Source organism: Stegostoma tigrinum, unplaced genomic scaffold, assembly GCF_030684315.1.
Source record: "Stegostoma tigrinum isolate sSteTig4 unplaced genomic scaffold, sSteTig4.hap1 scaffold_64, whole genome shotgun sequence".
Classification (NCBI taxonomy): domain Eukaryota; kingdom Metazoa; phylum Chordata; class Chondrichthyes; order Orectolobiformes; family Stegostomatidae; genus Stegostoma; species Stegostoma tigrinum.
In genome coordinates this window covers 1,349,315-1,369,374 of record NW_026728579.1, presented here as the reverse complement: position 1 = coordinate 1,369,374, position 20,060 = coordinate 1,349,315, and the positions used below count along the sequence as shown (strand labels likewise).

Sequence of the window (20,060 nt, the reverse complement as noted above, 5' to 3'; positions counted from 1 at the left end):
TTGCGCCGATATCAGAAGTACACAATACAAGAACAAGAGGGGCTTAACTGATATCATCGGCCCTCTCGCCTTGAAAGCAGTGTAGTTACTCAGAGTGCATCTGCTGTGGACTTGTTGATACTGTCACTAACGTGCAACCTTCCTTGATATCTTTCTCTGTCCTCCAGTTCTGTCTTTAAAAACTACAATCAATTACCCTCTCCTCAAAAGGAAAGAACCTTTGGCTGAACAGAGAACAAAGAACAGTACAGGCCCTTCGGCCCACGATGTTATGCCGACCTATTATCCCACTCAGATCAAACTACCCTGCATACCCTTCATTTTACTATCCTTCATGTGCCGATCCAAGAGCCGTTTAAAAGTCTTGAAATGTATCTGACTCCGTTACCACTGCCAGCAGCGCATTCCACACACCCGCCACTCTCTGTGTAAAGAACCTACCTCTGACATCTCCCCTATTCCTTCCTCCAGTCACCTTAAAATTTCTCCCCCTCGTAATAGTCATTTCTGCCCTGGGAAAAAAAATCTGACTATCCACTCCAGCTATGCCTTTCATCATCTTGCATACCTCTATCAAGTCACCTCTCATTCTTCTTTGCTCCAATGGAAAAAGTCCTCGCCCCCTCAATGTTTCATCATAAGACGTGCCGTCCATTCCATGCAGCATCCTGCTAAATCTCCTCTGCACCCTCTCTAAAGCTTCCACATCCTTCCTATAATGAAGCAACCAGAATTGAACTCAATATTCCAAGCGCTGCTCCATCCCCACAAACTAATGCTCGATTCCAAATCCCTTTTCTCTTGATGCTTTAAATTCAATGCTGTCTTTCGTGTAATTTCATATTTGAATTCACTGGTCCTGAGCCGCTCGCGGCGATGTGCCCCCGCGGTCCTGCTACAGTGCTTTGAGATGGAAACAAACATGACTGATGAAGGTCCACCAGTTGATGTAGTACGTTTAGATTTCAAAAAAGCATTTGATAAATTACAACTCATAAGGTGACTCAAAAGAAAGCAGCCCATGGGTTCAAGGGTAGTATATTAGGATGGACAGAGGACTGCATCGCAAACAGAAGTAGAGAAGGGGCAGCAGGATGGTAACTTATAACTGGTGTCCGGCCACAGGGTCCCTGCTGCGGAGGCCGTACACCTAATGTTCCCTGGGTTGATTTCGGAAATGGAGGAGGGGATTGCCATGCTTAGGAATGTTGGGCGGATGGGATTTATAAGATTGAAAGAAATCTTATTTTTTCAGCATTTAAGATTCTTAAGAGGCTTGATAGTGTATATCCGTAGAGAATGCTCCCATTTGTGAAATATTTTATGACCAGAGGCCACATTTTCATATTAGTTGCCTGTTAATTCAGGGGAAGAATTACTTCTTTCAGGTGGTAGCAATCTATTCAACACTTTAGCAGAGAAGGTTTTCGAGGTAATGCCATCAATTATATGCTAGGCTGAGATGGCCCGTTTAATTTTCAAATCAAGAAACAACAATAATGAGGAAAGGGTAGTCTTCACAGTGGAAGATACTTCAAGGATCCCCTTATCCCTGTATTCTTTAGTAATGAATTAAATACATCACTACCACACCATCACTACCATTACCGAAGTAGTAGTAGACAATCTAATGGAGTAAAAGCAGATCAGACTCTTTGCCCTGATGGTTTACTTTCTATGATTCCAAACAAAGGAGCTTCAGAGTTGGTGTATGCATTGATTGTAATTTCTGAAAAAGGTTTCGATTCTCGAGAAGCATCTGAGGGCTGGAAAACTGCCGATGTGACATCCCTATTTAAAAAGGAGAGAGGCAAATTGTTGGAAATATGTGGCAATCAACTGTGAAGAAAATAATAGCAGGACATTTGGAAAATCAGAATCTAATCAAACAGAATCACCATAGCCTGACGAAAGAGAAATTATGTCTGGCTAATTTGTTTGGGTTTTTCAAGGAAGTCCCAACCAGAATTAGTAGAGGAAAACCAGTAAATGTGTTGTATTTGGACTTTGAGCAAGCATTTGAGAATGTACTCAAAAGTAATAAGCTAAGAGCTGAGGTTTTGAAGGTAGTATATTGCTATGGATCAGTATGCTTTGCATGGCCAGGAAGGAGAGATCACATCTACAGTGAAATGCACCAAGTGAATAGATATTTTGGGGAATTTGGTGGCAATGTGGTAAGTCAGTGCAGAGGGTAAGAGGTGCTATTTGCTTGCTTTTTTTGCCTGATAGTTGGTCAGCTTTTTTTTTGAGACAGGGTGAATTGAAGCCAGAAGCGGGGACCCAGAAGGTGAACCCGGTTCATTGGTTGGTGATAGCTACTGGTTTAAGAATCTATTATCGGTAACTTTCAGATTGAAAGTAAATCGGTGAAATATATACAGGCTACAAACTAATGTTTTTAAATCAAATTAAGATTTAAGTAATTGAAATGGAGATGTCGGGCCAATGATGATTTAAACCTCCATGACGGGGGAGTGGTCAGACACCATACTCCAGCTCAGGGTTGATGAACTGGAATCTCAGTTTCGACCAATCAACAAATCATGCGGGGGAGAGTTACCAGGGAATGCTCTGTTTCCGGAGGCGGTCACACACCTTAGATTAACTACCTGAAGCTCGGTCAGTGGCCAGGGACGTGGGACTGTGACTAAGGACAGGGCAGGTGGAAGGATCCAGGATGTCATGCAGAAGGAACCTTGGCCTTTGATCTTATCGAACAGGTTTGAGATTCTTTCTTCCTGTGTGGATGAGAGGTCAGGGTATATGGAAGATGAGTAAACTGACTATAGCACGGTGGTACAGGGGGACATTCAAGAGGGGATAAAAAGTGAAATGTAGTTATAATCAGAGGTAGTATAGTTAGCGGAATGAACATTGTTGGTTGTGACTAGGATTGAGAGTCTCGAAAGTAGTGTTGCCTGCCTGGCGCCCAGGTTTAGGATATTCCGTCTTGGCTACCAAGGAATTTGAAGTGGGAGGTGTAGAAATCCAGCTATCGTGGTGGACACAGGTACCATTGATATGGAAGAAAGAGGAAAGAGGTTCTGCTGAGGGATTATGAGCATTGAGGTGCTGAGTGAGAAGGCAGAACCAAAAGGTAATAATCTCGGGATTCTTATCTGAGCAATTTGGCACGGTGTGAACAAAACTGAAGATGTCAATGCATTGTTCAAATGATGGCATGGCAGAAATGTGTTTGAATTCATGGGACATTGGCATTGGTATGGGGAAGGAGGGAGTTGTTCCGGTGGCATAGGCTTGATGAGAATCATATTGGGACAAGTATCCTGGCAAAAGACATAGCTAGGTCTGGGGGTAGGGCATCAAAGTGAAAAGTGTGGAGCGGGTGAGTCCAGTTGCATGGAAAAAGTTAGAAGCTAGTAAATGCTCAGCAAAGTTTCCAGAGCAAGTAATAGGACAAAAAGTATGGAAATAGTCAGGAGTCTCATTTCAGGTGCAGCAGATAAGAAGGGTGGCCGTAAATGCCAGACTGAAGGTCTTTTATTTAATTGTAGGGAGTGTATAAAACCAAGTGAATGAGTTTGTGGTGCAGATTGAAATTGACAGATGTATTGTTCTGGGTATCACAGACATGTGGTTGTAAGGGGATAAGTGTTGGGAACTAAATATCCAATGATACATGTCCTATAGAAAGAACAGACAAATGGACAGAGATGCCAGGGTTGGCTTGTGAGTAAGAAATGGGGCAACGCTGAAGGAACCACAGGTCTTGAGCTTGTTTATTAATGACTTGGAGGAAGAGGTGAATGTGCTGTGGCTAAATTTGTAGATGACTCAAAAATATTTGGAAAGACAAGGCATGGCACAGAAACAGAGATTTACCAGGATGTTACTTGGATTGGAATGTATTAGCTTTCAGGAGGGCTTGGTGGCAATGTTGTACAATAATAAATGTAATGAGATCAACCATGATCTCACCGAATGGTGGAGGAAATTCAATGGGCCAAATGACTTTTTGAGTGAGTCTTGTTGTTTGACAATGAATTCGTAAAGGTGTTTTTTTTGTCTCTTGGATGAGATGTAAAAATGAAATGTGTACGCTTCCTTTTCATCTGGCAATAAATAATCGTTCTGAACGATTTCCATTGACTAGTGGCAATCTGACAAGCATCACGATGTAAAGAGATTCTTAGCTTCTTTTTAATTGTCAAGTTATTCTTTGGAATTAATTCAGCATATATTTTTGCATCTCAGGAATTATATTCATCACTGCATCTCAAAAAGTACTCTGTTGTATGATAACAGCATTTTAAAGAACACTCTTCAATGGTTGTGATTTTCAGTTGCCATAACACACATTAAATTACATTGTTGGCCAATCTGTCCATGATTATTTCATTGTCTTACATTTCAAACAGACAAGGAAATATTGGTGATGCAATGAAGAGTTTGATGATAAAATATAATTACTGTTACGGTTTCCTCTTGGACGAAATATTCTCATCAAATTGACTGGTGAAGGAAATGGGACACTGACTGTGAGTACTTTGAGTGTTTAAGTGACTCCTAAAATGAAAATTATGACCTTGATTTCTCTTGCATGCAGATATGAAGAGACTATTTTAAAAATCCTCTCGGTTCGTGGTTCAGGCATAAAGGTGTCACATGTATATTTATGTATATACATGTACATGTGTAATCTGAAAAGAAAATGACGATAAATCACTTGTTACAAGGTGAGAATGAGTTATCCAGATAGTAAGAACTGCCAAAGTTGGTGTCTGAGATAACACATTGTGGAGCTGGGGGAAAGCAGGCAGCATCAGAGGCTCAAGAAAGTTGATGTTTTGGGTCAGGACCCTTCCTCCAAAATGGAGGGTGGACGGGAGCTCAGAAACAAATAGTGTGGAGAGGGAGGAGGTGCTGGGGAAGGTAGGTGGGATGGTGATAAATGAGTACTATCCAGATTGGAACAGATTTACCCCAGAAGGTATTGAATACAAGTTCCAAATCACTCTCAAAATCCTAGTGACTGTTAACATTCATGTTTTTTTTGTCTGTGTGTTTCAGTAGTTGCATGTCAGTTTGAATGGTTCATTGAGAGTGAGGAACCTATGGACTCACACACACCAACATGGAATTTAATTCAAAGAGTGACTCCTCTTCAAAGTACTTAGTCGCTTTTAAAATCTTGACCATTTCTGCTGTCTAGTTGAACAAGTGTAGCTGAATACTGCTTCAATAGGAATTAGTGTTTAATAGGAACATATTTGTGAAACTTACAGTTCCTCAAGCTTTAGCATAAACTGGTGGAGACTTTCGGCGCTTGCAAAAAGGCTCACCTCTCTTAATACTGAAGGAAAATTGGAGTTTAAAAGTAAGTTCATCCGCTGTCGGGGAATGAAATGTTAATGTTGACTTGAATATAATTTTTAAAAAAGTAATATATTTGTGTAGCACTAAACTCAAATTAAAATTTGGATATGCCAGTTGACTCCTGTTTGACACTGTATGGAATGGCGGTGACATCAGATTCAGTGATGATTGAGAATCTAAAGAATATGAGGATAAGATTTAACATCCAAATATCATTGAACTCTTCAAGGAATGTATTACTGGAAAAGGGGGAAAGCATGTATGTCTATTAGAATTGAATACACTCTGAAGGCGGTGGCACAGATGAAACAGACCTGTGTGCTAAAACTTATCACAAATTTCACATTGAATGGAGCAGTTTAAACAGGCTGGAGGAAGCAGACATGCCAGCGCAAACTTTTGAATTTGTGCATTCTGTTCATAAACATCAGCAAAATTGTGGGAACCTGTTTATTCTTTCTCTTTTATTGCACAGAACCATACGATTACACTAATTTTGATTAGGAATTTAAAGATTATGAGCCCCGTCCGTTTGACTCGCAGTTTGGTACCATAGGTTGGTACGATCTTCGTTCAAGAAGGAAGAGGGATGTTCCAGACACAGAAAATCGTCAAACCATTTACTACAAAGTCTGTTTCTGCTTAGTATTAATTAATGCAGTTAACATTTTCAGATCGACATGATTGCAGAATGGAGTCAATAAAACAAATTCCATCTGATATTCAACATAAATTTTAAGTTTGGAATAACAAGCTCACAAGAAAGATGACCTGGTTTTAGATATCACTTGGGACCACAGACTAACAGACAAAGGAACAAAGCAAAACGACTCTGCGATTTGATGTAGAAACTCCTGACTCCGAAGCCTGCAGCCGCCCTCCAATTCTCAAGTCAGAAGTGTGTCAATGATGGTGCAGATCCAACAACACTGGAAACGATCTTGAGTCTAGACCAAAGCAGCCCCTTGATTGGCACCGTATCCATTCTCTCCACAACTAACTCCAAGACACAATAATGTGTCCATATACAAGATGCACTGCCACATTTTTTTCCAACTATTCTTACACCCGCCTTTGCAGACTTAGAAAACTCATCTTCAAGGTCAAGGACATCAGACATGGTAGCACTAATCCCAGTAAAAATCACCTCCAAGCTACTCTCAAACTGATTTGGAAATGAATGATTGTTCCTGAGTCAATATTAGTAATCTCTTTTGGAACAGCATTGTGGGCCTGTCTACAGCAACATGAAGCTGTTCAAGAAGTCAATTTGTGCTGGACAATCAGCAACAGCTATGTCTCATTAAAGAATAAATAAATCGGAAAGAAATCCATCTGAGAGTCACAAGCAAATGGGTAACTTTTTTTTGTTCACTCTGCAGCTCGTGGGCTATTACCAATTTTGACAATGACAAATGAAGCTTTTGTTTGGTTTGCTATTGATAGCATCTGTCCACAAAATAAAAACAATTGGCATCAGAGATAATGGGAAGTGCAGATGCTGGAGAATCCAAGATTACAAAGTGTGGAGCTGGATGAACACAGCAGGCCAAGCAGCATCTCAGGAGCACAAAAGCTGACGTTTCGGACCTAGACCCTTCTTCAGAAAAGAGGGAGGAGGAGAGGGCTCTGAAAGAAATAGGGAGAGGGGAAGGCAGATTGAAGATGGATAGAGGGGAAGATAGGTGCAGAGGAGACAGACAAGCAATAAGGAAGGAGAGGATCAAATACGAAGGTAGGCTAGCTAGTCATATCAGAAATCATAGTAACAGCTTCTTTCAATACATAAGAAACAAACGTGAGGCAAAAGTAGACACTGGGCCACTCCAAATTGATGCTGGAAGGCAAGTGGTGGGAGATAAGGAAGTAGCTGAAGAACTTAATAAGTACTTTGCGTCAGTCTTCACAGTGGAAGACATGAGTAATATGCCAACAATTAGGGAGAGCCAGGGGGCAGAGCTGAGGATGGTAGGAATTACAAAAGAGCAAGTGCTAGAAGAGCTAAAAGGTCTAAAAATTGATAAATCTCCTGGCCCCGATGGGCTATATCCTAGAGTTCTGAGGAAGGTGGCTGAGGAAATAGCAGAGGCTTTGGCTATGATCTTTCAAAAGTCACTGTAGTCAGGGAAAGTCCCAGATGATTGGAAAATTGCTGTTGTAACTCCCTTGTTTAAGAAAGGATCAAGGCAAAAGATGGAAAATTACAGGCCGATTAGCCTGACCTCGGTAGTTGATTAAAATTCTTGAATCATTGTCAAGGATGAGATTTCGAAATTCCTGGAAGTGCAGGGTCAAATTAGAACAAGTCAGCATGGATTTAGTCAGGGGAGGTCGTGCCTGAAAAACCTGTTAGAATTCTTTGAAGAGGTAACAGGTATGTTAGACCAGGGAAACCCAGCGGATGTTATCTATCAAGACTTCCAACAGGCCTTTGATAAGGTGTCTCACAGGAGGCTGCTGAGCAACGTGAGGGCCCATGGTGTTCGAGGTGAGATACTGGCCTGGATTGAGGATTGGCTGTCTGACAGAAGGCAGAGAGTTGGGATTAAGGGCTCTTTTTCAGAATGGCAACCAGTGACGATTGGTGTCCCGCAGGGTTCAGTGGTGGGGCCGCTGCTGTTCACCTTATATGTTAATGATCTGGATGAAGGGACTGGGGGCATTCTGGCGAAGTTTTCCGATGATACGAAGATAGGTAGACAGGCAGGTAGTACTGAGGAGGTGGAGAGGCGGCAGTAAGATTGAGACAGTTTAGGAGAGTGCTCCAGGAAATGGCTGATGAAATTCAATGTGAGTAAATGTGAGGTTTTTCACTTTGGTAAAAAGAATACAGACATGGAATATTTTCTAAATGGTGAGAAAATTCGTAAAGCAGAAGTACAAAGGGATCTGGAATTCTTGGTCCAGGATTCTCTAAAAGTTAACTTGCAGGTAGAGTCCATGATTAAGAAAGCGAATGTAATGTTGTTGTTTACCTCAAGAGGGTTGGAATATAGAAGCAGTGATGTGCTTCTGAGGCTTTATAAAGGTCTAGTTAGGCCCCATTGAGAATACCGTGTCCAATGTTGGGCCCCACACCTCAGAAAGGACATACTAGCCCTGGAGCGTGTCCAGCGGAGATTCACACGGATGATCCCTGGAATGGTAGGTTTGACATACGACGAACGGCTAAGGATCCTGGGATTGTACTCATTAGAGCTGAGAAGGTTGAGGGGAGATCTAATAGAAACTTACGAGATAACGTGTGGCTTAGAAGGGGTGGACGCTAGGAAGTTGTTTCTGTTAGGCCAGGAGACTAGGACCCGTGGGCACAGCCTTAAAATTAGAGGGGGTAAATTTAAAACGGAAATGAGATGACTTTTGTTAAGACAGAGAGTGGCGGGCTTGTGAAATTCATTGCCACGGAGTGCAGTGGGGGCCGGGACGTTGGATGCCTTCAAGGCAGAGATCAACAAATTCTTGATCTCACAGGTATCAAGGGCGACGGGGAGCGTGCTGGGAAGTGGAGTTGAAATGCCCATGAGCCATGATTTAAATGGCGGAGTGGACTTGATGGGTCGAATGGCCCTACTTAGACTCATATCTTATGGTCTTAAGTTAAAGGGTCGGACATGAAGCCAATAGAGGTGAGTGTAGGTGGGGAGAGGTCAGTCTGGGGAGGACAGACAGGTCAAGGGGGCGGGAAGCGGTTAGTAGGTCAGGAATGGGGGTTTGGCTTGAGCTGGGAGGAGGGGATCGGGGAGAGGAAGAGCAGATTAGGAACGTGGGGACGAGCTGGGCTGGTTTTGGGATGCAGTGGTGGGAGGGGAGATTTTGAAGCTTGTGAAGTCCACATTGATACCATTGGGCTGCAGAGTTCCCAAGTCTCAGTTAAGGAAGGACAATAAACACTGGTCAGTCAGTCATACATCGAACAAAAAAAGTTTATTTTTAAAAAAAAATAGGATGCATCTGTCAATCAAGTGGCCAAGTATTATCGAGTTTTGAGAAGATTTTTAGCTCAGGATTGAGGTTTTGGATGTAAGATTGCTCACTGAGCTGGAAGGTTAGTTTTCAGATGATTCGTCACCATTCCAGGCGAAATCATCAGTGAGCCTCCAGTGAAGCGCTGGTGTTCGGTCCCGCTTTCTATTCAAGTGTTTAGGTTTCCTTGGATTGGTCATGTTATTTCCTGTTCTTTGGCTCCAAATCCATCTACCATCCTCAGAGAAAATGTGTTCTCCCCAGTGTAGTTTGTGTATGGAATGAACTGCCAGAGGAGTGCCAGAGGCTATTATAATCACAGTATTTAAAAGTCACCTGCATGGACACATGAATAGGAAGGGTCTGTAGGGATATGGGCAACATGCTGGCAAATGGAACTAGTCATTTATGATGATAAAATGTGAGGCTGGATGAACACAGCAGGCCAAGCAGCATCTCAGGAGCACAAAAGCTGACGTTTCGGGCCTAGACCCTTCATCAGAGAGGGGGATGGGGAGAGGGAACTGGAATAAATAGGGAGAGAGGGGGAGGCGGACCGAAGATGGAGAGAAAAGAAGATAGGTGGAGAGGGTGTAGGTGGGGAGGTAGGGAGGGGATAGGTCAGTCCAGGGAAGACGGACAGGTCAAGGAGGTGGGATGAGGTTAGTAGGTAGCTGGGGGTGCGGCTGGGGGTGGGAGGAAGGGATGGGTGAGAGGAAGAACCGGTTAGGGAGGCAGAGACAGGTTGGACTGGTTTTGGGATGCAGTGGGTGGGGGGGAAGAGCTGGGCTGGTTGTGTGGTGCAGTGGGGGGAGGGGATGAACTGGGCTGGTTTAGGGATGCAGTGGGGGAAGGGGAGATTTTGAAACTGGTGAAGTCCACATTGATACCATATGGCTGCAGGGTTCCCAGGCGGAATATGAGTTGCTGTTCCTGCAACCTTCGGTTGGCATCATTGTGGCAGTGCAGGAGGCCCATGATGGACATGTCATCTAGAGAATGGGAGGGGGAGTGGAAATGGTTTGCGACTGGGAGGTGCAGTTGTTTGTTGCGAACTGAGCGGAGGTGTTCTGCCAAGCGGTCCCCAAGCCTCCGCTTGGTTTCCCCAATGTAGAGAAAGCCGCACCGGGTACAGTGGATGCGGTATACCACATTGGCAGATGTGCAGGTGAACCTCTGCTTAATGTGGAATGTCATCTTGGGGCCTGGGATGGGGGTGAGGGAGGAGGTGTGGGGACAAGTGTAGCATTTCCTGCGGTTGCAGGGGAAGGTGCCGGGTGTGGTGGGGTTGGAGGGCAGTGTGGAGCGAACAAGGGAGTCACGGAGAGAGTGGTCTCTCCGGAAAGCAGACAGGGGTGGGGATGGAAAAATGTCTTGGGTGGTGGGGTCGGATGTGTCTTTTATTCATTTTAGTCATTTATGATATCTGGTCAGCATGGAGGAGTTGGACTGAAGGGTCTGTTTCCCTGCTGCACAACTCTACGACTCTGTCTTTGTCTCTTTGTGTCTCTCTCGATCGCCCTCGCTCCCCACTCCCATTTTCTCCAAACCCACCCCTCGCCACACACACAATCTGTCTCTCCATCTCTCTGTGTGTGCCTCACTCTGTGTCTATGTCTCTCTCTCTCTCTGTTGTCTTGTCTCTGCCACCTCGCTGTGCACTTCTGTCTCTTTCTTTCTCTTTCACTCTGTCTCTTGTGTGTGCATGTGTGTGTGTGTGCGCGCGCTCCTCTCTGTCTCTCGTCTTGTCTCTGCCTCCCTCTGTGTGTGTCTCTGCCGTTGTCTCTCCCCTGTCTCTCCGTCTCTCCCTGTGAACTTCTCTCTCTCCCCTGCCCCCGCCCCCGGCGCTCTGTCTTTCTCTGTGTCTCTCTTCCTCTCGCCGTGTGTTTATCTATCCGTGCATCTCCACCCGCTCAGCAGGCAGCATTGAGTTTTTTTTTAAAAGTTTAAAAATCTGTTTAAACCCAACCCATCCGCAATCAGACTGCATTTCTAATTCTCTCTCTCACACACACAGTCTGTCTCTTTCTCCTTCTCAGTCAATCCCCTTCCTCTCCTGTTCCTACTCACGCCTTTCCCCCCCGCCCATGCCTCGGTGACGAGTCCACTGTCTGGAACCCTTTTCCCGGGAGGGGACTGAGGACCCAGCTGTTCTGCATCGGGATCAGCGTACCACGATCCCGGACCCCTACAGCCTCCAGCATGACCACTGGGCGAGGAGCAGGCATCCAGGCTGCTGGAGCGCTCACTGCTCAGTGGCTCGGCCCTGCGCCGCCTTGGCCGGGAGCGGGGATCCGAGGTGGGAGAAGGCCTCTTCGCCCGGCTCCTGGGCACAGCTACCTGCCTGAACAATAAAATGTGAGACTGGATGAACACAGCAGGCCAAGATCTTGGATTCTCCAGCATCTGCAGTTCCCACTATCTCTGGTACCTGCCTGAACAGCTGCCTGGCACCGAACGCACCCCCTCTCCTCCCCTCCTCTCTCCCCGCCCCCTCCTCCTTGACCCCAACCCCCTCCTCCTACCCCCCGCCCCCTCCTCCTGCTCCCTCCCTCCATTCATCCATTCCTTCCTCCTGTCAGTCCTCGCTCCCTCCCTCCAGCCATCCATTCCTCCCTCGCTCCAGCCGTCGCACCCTCCCTCCCTCACTCCAGTCAGTCAAAACAACAAAGAAAATTACAGCACAGGAACAGGCCCTTCAGCCCTCCAAGCCTGCGCCGACCAAGATCCTCTGTCTGACCAGTCACCTATTTTCTCACGGTCTGTGTCCATTTGCTCCCTGCCCGTCCGTGTACCTGTCCAAATATATCTTAAAAGATGCTAATGTGCCTGCGTTGCCCACCTCTGCTGGCAATGCGTTCCAGGTGCCCACCAACCTCTGTGTAAAGAACTTGCCATGCATATCTCCCCTAAATTTTCCTCCTCTCGTCCACGTCCTTTTGGTAATGGACACAGTACTCTAAATGTGGCCGAACCACAGTCCAATACAACTGCAACATGACCTGCCAACTCTTGTACTCAATACCCTGTCCAATGAAGGAAAGCATGCCATATGCCGCCTTGACCACCCTATTGACCTGCATTGTCACTTTCAGGGAACAATGGACCTGAACACCCAGATCTCTCTGTTCATCAATTTCCCCCAAAACTTTTCCATTTACTGTTTCGTTTGCCCTTGAATTTGATCTTCCAAAATGCATCACCTCGCATTTGCCTGGATTGAACTCCATCTGCCATTTATCTGCCCAACTCTCCAGTCTATCTCTGTTCTGTTCTGTAATCTCTGATAGTCCCCTTCACTATCTGCTTCTCCATTCCTCCCTTGTAGTGCGATTAGGCAAGACTTAGGAGGCATAGAATGGGTTAGCAAAATGCAGGGGATGGGGACAATTGAATTGTGGAGCTGGTTTAAGGAACAGATATTGCGTGTCCTTGAGAGGTACGTCCCTGTCAGGCAAGGAGGAAGCAATAAGCTAAGGGAACCGTGGTTTACTAAAAAAATTGTATCTCTTGTTCAGCAGAAGAGGGAGGCTGATGTGACGAGACCAGATGGTTCAGATGAGGTGATGGAGAGCTACAGATTAGTTAGGGAGGATTTAAAGAGAGAGTTAAGAAGAGCAAGGAGGGTACATGAGCAGACATTGGCAGGTAAATAAAGGAGAGCCCTAAAGCTTTCTATAGGTATGTGAGGAATAAGAGGATGACTGGGTTAGGCAAAGGGCCAGTCAAAGACAGAAGTGGGAAGTTGTGTGTGGACGCTGTGGAGATTGGAGAGGTGCTAAATGAATATTTCTTATCTGTTTTCACTGAGCGACAGGAGAATATTGCAGAGGAGGTGACTGAGTTACGGGCTACTAGAATTGAAAAGGTTACGGTTAGTAAGGATGAAGTGTTATCAATTTGACAACGTGTGAAGGTAGATAAAACCCCTGGGCCTGATGGGATTTTTCCGAGGATTGTCTGGGAAGCTAGGGAGGAGGTGGTGGAGCCTTTGGCCTTGATCTTGGAGTCCTCATTGTCTACAGATTTAGTACCAGAGGACTGGAGAAGTGCAAATGTTGTGCCCTTGTTCAAGAGGGGCAGTAAGAATGACCCAGGCAATTAAAGACCTGTGAGCCTTACGTCTGTTGTAGGAAAAATTTTGGAAAGGATTATAAAGAGATAGGATTTATAATCATCTAGAAAGCAACAATGTGATTGGAGATCGTCAACATGGATTTGTCAAGGGCAGGTCGTGTCTCACAAACTTCATTGAATGTTTTGAGAAGGTGACCAATCATGTGGATGAGGGTCGGGCAGTTGGCGTGGTGTACATGGACTTCAGTAAAGCCTTTGATAAGTTTCCCCATGGTAGGCTATTGGAGAAAATACAGAGGCACGGGATTGAGGGAGATTTAGCCATTTGGATTAGAAACTAGCTTTCAGTAAGAAGGCAATGAGTGGTGGTTGATGGAAAATATTCAGCCTGGAGTCTGATTACTAGTGGTGTGTCTCAAGGATCTGTTTTGAGACCACTGCTGTTGTCATTTTTATAAATGACTTGGATGCAGGCATTGGTGGATGGGTTAGTAAGTTTGCAGATGACACTAAAGACAATGGAGTGGTGGACATTGTGGAAGAATGTTGCAGGTTGAAGGGAGACTTGGATAAACTGCAAAATTGGGCCGAAAGGTGGCAAATGGAGATGAATACGGATAAATGTGAGGTGATTCACTTTGGGAGGAATAATAGGAAGGCAGGACACCGGGTCAACAGAAAGATTCTTGGTAGTGGAGATGAACAGAGGGATCTTGGTGTCCATGTACATAGGTTCCTGAAAACTGCCCCCCCAGGTTGATAGTGCTGTTCAGAAGTCTGATGGTGTTTTAGGTTGCATTGGTAGAGGGATTGAGTTGCGGAGACGTGATGTCATTCTGCAACTCTGCAAAACGCTAGTGCAGCCTCGCTTTGAATATTGCATGGTCGCTCCATTACAGGAAGGATGTGGAATCGTTGCAACAGGTGCAGAGGAGATTTACCAGGATGTTGCCTGGTCTGGAGCGAAGGTCTTATGAAGAAAGGCTGAGGAACTTGGGTGTGTTCTCATTGGAGAGAAGGAGGCTGAGAGGGGATTTAGTAGAGACATACAAGATGATCAGTGGATTAGATAGGGTGGACAGTGAGAGTCTTTTTCCGAGGATGATGACTTCAGCTGGTACAAGGGGGCACAGCTACACATTGAGGGGTGATGGATTTAAGACAGATGTCAGAGGCAAGTTCTTTCCTCAGAGAGTGGTACGGGGGTGGAATGCTCTGCCTGCCAATGTAGTTAACTCAGCCACATGAAGGGCATTTAAACAGCCCTTGGATAAGCATATGGATGCTGATGGGACAGTGTAGGGGAATGGACTTAGATTAGTTCACAGGTCAGCGCAACATGGAGGGCCAAAGGGCCTGTTCTGCGCTGTGTTGTTCCATGTACTATTACAGTTCACAGATCACATTTAACACTAAAATGAGTGGTAGAGTAAAGAGGATAATGAAAATCTGCAGATGGACACAAAGTTGAAGTGAATGGACAAGGGTCTTGCAGATGGAGTGCAATGATGGTAAATGTGAGGCTATCCATTTTGGTAGCAATTAGGGCAAAATGGAGTATTACTTAAATGGTGAAAAATTGTAGCATGCTGCTATGCAGAGGGAGCTGGGCAACCTTGTGTATGAATCACAGAATGTTTGCAGATGCAGCTGGTAATTGAGGCAACAAATGGAATAGTGTCCCTTATAGCTCGAGTGATGCAGTTTAAAAATCGGGAGGGGATGCTCCAGTTGTATAGGGTGCTGGTAAAGCTTGATGTAGAGTAGTTTGTACAGTTTTAGTCTCCTCACTTTAGAAAGGATGTGCTGGCACTGGAGGGGGTGCAAAGGAGTTTCACAAGAATGATTCCAGAATTGAAAATGTTGCTGTATGGGGAGAGATTGAGGAGACTAGGATTGCACTCACTGAAACTTCGAAGAATGAGGGGTGTTCTAATAGCAACTTTTAAAATGATGAAAGAAATAGATAGGAAAGAAACACGGAAGTTGTTTCCACTGATGGGTGAAATTTCAACTGGGGGGGCACAGCCTCAAAATAAGGGTGAACAGATTTAAGACTGAGTTGAGGATGAGCTGCTTCATCCAAAGGGTTGTGAATCTGTGGAATTCTCTGCTCAGTGAAACAGTTGAGGTTCCCTGATTGAATGTTTTAAAGGCCAAGACAGATAGATCTTTGAACAGGAAAGGAATTGAGGGTTATGGTGAATGGCGGGGTAAGTGGAGCTGAGTCCGCACAAAGATCAGCCATGACCTTATTGAATGGCGGAGTGAGCTGAAAGAGACAGATGACCTACTCCTGCTTTATTTCTTATGTCCGTATGTCCTTAGATTGCCATCCTTGTCATTCCTCCTTCCCTGGAATAGGCCAGTTCTGAACGCTGATCAGTAGGTCTTTAAATAACTCCCGTGTATCAAATGTCGACTTGTTCAATAAAAGCTCCTCCCAATGAATACTGCTCAGCTCCTACCTAATACTCCTTCCCCCAATTTAGTAGCTTCCCACAAGTTCCTGATTGTTCATAGCTATCTTAAAATGTAATGCGAGGCGATCACCCTGTTTGAAGAAGCTCCTGGTTCAGTGTTTTTCCCCATGTGGGAGTCAGCTGCAGGTTTTCTTGTTCCAAGCTTGGGGAGGAAATGGCCCAGTGGTGGTATTGCTGGACTGTTAATTCAGAGATTTAGATAACATTCTGGGGACCTGTGTTCAAATCACAGCACAGCAGATGGTGGAATTTGAATTGAACATCAAAGAAAATCATGAATGAAGAATCTAATGATGACCATGAATCCATTGCCAAATGTCAGAAAAACCCAACTGCTTCACTGATGTCCTTTAGAAAAGCAAACTGCCATCCTTACGAGGTCTGGCCTACTTGTGACTGAAGACCCACAGCCATATGATTGACTCTGAACTGTCCCCTGGGCAACGAGGGATGGACAATAAACACTGCGTAGCTAGTGATGTCCTCCTCCCATTAACAAATAAATAAAATTGGATTCTACATTTTCTGATTGAAGATTGTTTCTTGTTCTCTCAGTAATTTCATCGCTTACAGTCAGTTTCCCTCCTGCCTGTCTTTTTGGAATGTCACGTAGCCCTGCACATTTACCTCCAGTGTTGATCTCCTTATAACCATGTCTTTGTAATAGCTCTCAAATCATGCCCGTCAACCTGTATGTGTGCTCTTAATTTGTTGATTTTGTTCTGAATACAATGAGCACGCAAGCAAAGAGTCATTAATTTATCTTTATAACTTTATATGACCTCTTGACACTATTTACAGCTGTTTTCTGTTTCTACATGCCGTCTTTTCCAGTCCCATGCTGAGTATTGTTATCCCAATAGTTCTTTAATGTCAGTGTGTGTGTATTCCTGGGCGAATATACTCGTGTGGTCTACGGAGTTGTGGAGGTCGCAGTTCTAGGACAGCCATTTCATAGGCCTCTGCTGCAGCTAAGAAGAAAAGACAATCTCTTGCTCTGAGCTCTGCAAACCAGGGCGATGTCAAAAAGAAACAAGGTCAAAAGAGTTTCAACCAGAATCTCAAAATTAACTGCTGAATTCATATCAGCATTACAGGGATCGCCCAACTTAGTGGCCACAACATCCCACTTTCTATTCTTCACAAACAATCCAAATTCTGAACTATCCGTATCCCTCTGAACATTTATGTTTTTTGAGCTAATTTCTTGTGTCTAACTTGTGCATATTTGTGGTGCCTTATGACTTCTTGCGTTTAGCAATTGATAAACTCACTCTCTCTTGAATTGAGTAAAACCTAGTTTTATAGAATCCCCAGTGTGGAAACAGGCCATTCAGTTCCACAAGTCCACAGCAACCCTACAAAGAGCATCCCACCCAGACCCATCCCCATTCCCTGCTCTATCCCTGTCAGCCTGCATTTCCAATGGCGAATATACCTAACCTCCACATCCGTGGGCAATGTGGGTAATTCAGCATTCCCAATCCACCTAACCTACATGTTTCTGGACTGGTCAAAACAATGATTCGATATGAATTAGTTAGAATGCAGCTGTTGACTGTCATCTTCCATCCCTGTGTTGGAGCGAGATTTAACATTCAAGATCAAAAATGAAACACTTGAACAAGGTAGTTCAAATTGCGGTTGTTGACTTGCTCGCCGAGTTGGCTTGTTTTCATTGAGACGTTTCGTCACCATGATCAATGACATCAGCACTAGAGCCTCCAACAAAACAATGTTACTCTACTCTGTCTGGAATTTATACTGTCCGGTCTGTTACCATGAGTACTGTCATTTCCGGTTTTGATCTGTATGGGTTTGTATGTGGGGGCCCAATTGTATCTGCTTGTTGGTTGCATTATGGGTGGTGAATCACGCCTGTCATACAAAACTGGGACAAGGTAACCATAGTAGCCCAAGCCAAGCATAGACATGCAGAGGAATCCTAGAGGCATGGTTCTCAACCCATTCTCCAGCCTCACATTCTTGGTCTCTTCTATTTGAATATGATCACTCAGCCATATCCTTTATGACAAACAACAGAGTCTTACATCACAAAATCTTCAGACAGGACTGTCCAGACAGATCCACTTGTTCTCATGATATCATCTTTTGCTGGAGGGATTCCGAAATGTCTACATTCTTCATCAACTGAGCATCCTTGCGTTCGTGGTTGACAGAGATCTCAGCCATGTCCAACCCATGTCCTACACTTTGGCCTCACCCCTGATGAGGTACCCTGGTCCTCAATGACCAACCCATCAATATCCACATCGAGAAGAACATCAGCCACGATTTCTAACAAGATCCCACCACCAGGCATATATTCCCCTCCCCTCTCTTGTCAGCCTTCCGCAGGGACCATTCCGTCGGGACGCCTCGATCCACTCCTTATCCATTCCCAACAGCTCCCCATAACCCAACAGCACTTTCCATGCCACCACAGAAGGCATAACATCTGCCCATTTACTTCCTCCTGCTTCACTATCCAAGGCTTCCAGGGGAAGCAGCGATTTACCCACACTTCACTCAATCTAGTCTACTGTATTCACTGCTCACAATATGGTCTCCTTCTGCATCGGGGAGACGAAACGCAGACTGACCAACCGCTTGGCAGAACACCTATATTCTGTCCGTAAGAATGGCCCCAGGTTTCCAATTGCCTGTCACTTGAGCGCCCCATCATGATCCCTGTCCAAAATCTCTGTCTCAGGCTTGCTGCAGTGCTCCAGTGAGTGCAAGCTAGAAGAAAAAAACCTCATGTGTGCTTTGCAGAACACCTCCGCTCGGTTCGCAGGAAACAGCAGCACCTCACAGTCGCGAACGGTTTTAGCTCCCCCTCCCATTCCTTAGACGACATGCCCATCATGGGCCTCCTGCAGTGCCACAATGATGCCAACCGAAGGGTGCAGAGGAACAGCAACTCATATTCCACTTGGGAACGCTGCAGCCCAATGGTATCGATGTGAACTTCACAAGCTTCAAAATCTCCCCTCCCGCCACTGCATCCCAAAACGAGCCCAGCTTGTCCCGCCTCCCTAACCTGTTCTTCCTCTCACCTATCCTCTCCTCCCACCTCACGCTGCACTTCCATTTCGTACCAACTGACCTCACCCCGTCTCCTTGACCTGTCTGTCCTCCCTGGACTGACCTATCCTCTCCCGACCTTCCCACCTATACTCTCCTCTCCACCTATCTTCTTTTCTCTCCATCTTCGGTCCGCCTCCCCCTCTCTCTCCCTATTTATTTCGGAACCCTGTCCCCATCTCCCTCTCTGGTGAAGGGTCTCGGCCCGAAACGTCAGCTTTTGTGCTCCTGGGATGCTGCTTGGCCTGCTGTGTTCATCCAGCTTCACACTTTGTTATCTTGGATTCTCCAGCATCTGCAGTTCCCTTTGTCTCTGAATAAAGGAGAAGGTGGGTCAAGAGGAGACAGACAGGTTAAAGAGGCGGCGGATAGAGCCAGTAAAGATGAGTGTATGTGGGCAGTTAGGGACGGGATCGGTCAGTCCGGGGAGGACGACCAGGCCAAGGGGGTGGAGCTGAGGCTGGTAGGTAGGAGATGGGGGTAGGGCTTGAGGTGGGAGAGTGGATAGGTGGGAGGAATGACAGATTAGGGAGGTGGGGATGAGCTGCACTGGTTTTGGGATGTAGGTGGGGAGGGGAAATTTTGCAGCTTGTGAAGTCCACACTGGTACAATTAGGCTGCAGGGTTCCCAAGCAAAATAAGTGGTACTGTTCCTGCAACCTTTGAGTGGCATTGTTGTGGCACTGCAGGAGGCCCAGGATGGGCAGATGGAATTATGGTGTTGAAGGTGGAGATGTGGTCAATAAGTAGGAGCTTGACGTAGATGCCCTTGTTATCTGGACGTTCCAGAGATGTGTGTAAAGCCAAGGAGAGGGCATCTGCCATGGATCTGCTGCATCAGTAGGTGAATTGCAGTGGATCAAGGTAATGTGGGAGGCTGGAGTTGATGTGACCCATGACCAACCTCTCAAAGCACTTCATAGTGATAAATATGGATGTCAGAGCCACTGGGCAGTCGTCATTGAGGCTTTTGAAAAAAATTGCTGACATTCAGTGCGGGGATCTTAAAGCATTAGCACGAACATCAGAAAATTGGAGAAGCCTCGAGCATATGAGCACAGGTAGCTGAGGGTAGGGAGGGCGTGAATTGCAGAAATCAAAGAGGGCAAG

At 45.4% G+C, this 20,060-nt stretch overlaps 2 long non-coding RNA genes across 4 annotated transcripts in view; both read left to right on the top strand.

Annotated features, from left to right (window-relative positions):
- LOC132209060 (uncharacterized) overlaps positions 1 to 20,060 on the top strand; it is a 228,941-nt gene that overhangs the window by 72,254 nt on the left and 136,627 nt on the right. The window lies entirely within an intron of this gene.
- The window catches only part of LOC132209058 (uncharacterized), a 33,099-nt gene that overhangs the window by 240 nt on the left and 12,799 nt on the right, over positions 1 to 20,060 (top strand). Inside the window, exons 1-2 of one of the 3 annotated variants that reach the window (XR_009445153.1) lie at positions 3,510 to 4,502; positions 5,250 to 5,341. This is a non-coding gene — a long non-coding RNA (uncharacterized LOC132209058). Of the gene's footprint in view, positions 1 to 3,509; positions 5,342 to 20,060 lie in introns of those variants that run through there. The other 2 variants (XR_009445151.1, XR_009445150.1) reach the window with 2 other exon arrangements.